Raw genomic sequence first — 318 nt, 5'->3', positions numbered from 1 at the left:
GAGAGAGAGAGAGAGAGAGAGAGAGAGAGAGAGAGAGAGAGAGAGAGAGAGAGAGAGAGAGAAAGAACGAACCAAACACACCACAACACACATACACACACACACACAGAGAGAGAGAGAGAGAGAGAGAGAGAGAGAGAGAGAGAGAGAGAGAGAGAGAGAGAGAGAGAGAGAGAGAGAGAGAGAGAGAGAGAGAGAGAGAGAGAGAGAACGAACCAAACACACCACAACACACACACACACACACACACATAAACACACACACACAGAGAGAGAGAGAGAGAGAGAGAGAGAGAGAGAGAGAGAGAAAGAACGAAC

General features: G+C 47.8%; 1 protein-coding gene across 1 annotated transcript in view; it reads right to left on the bottom strand.

Annotated features, from left to right (window-relative positions):
- LOC135096611 (frequenin-1-like) overlaps window positions 1-318 on the bottom strand; it is a 12,724-nt gene continuing 12,406 nt past the window's right edge. Inside the window, 1 exon segment of the mRNA XM_063998241.1 lies at window positions 1-318. This exon segment is cut by the window's right edge and continues 391 nt beyond it. The gene's annotated coding sequence lies outside the window, so the exon portion shown is untranslated.

This window comes from Scylla paramamosain, unplaced genomic scaffold (genome assembly GCF_035594125.1).
Source record: "Scylla paramamosain isolate STU-SP2022 unplaced genomic scaffold, ASM3559412v1 Contig5, whole genome shotgun sequence".
NCBI lineage: Eukaryota > Metazoa > Arthropoda > Malacostraca > Decapoda > Portunidae > Scylla > Scylla paramamosain.
Note: the sequence above shows the minus strand (reverse complement) of the source record. Positions and strands in the feature narration are given on the sequence as shown.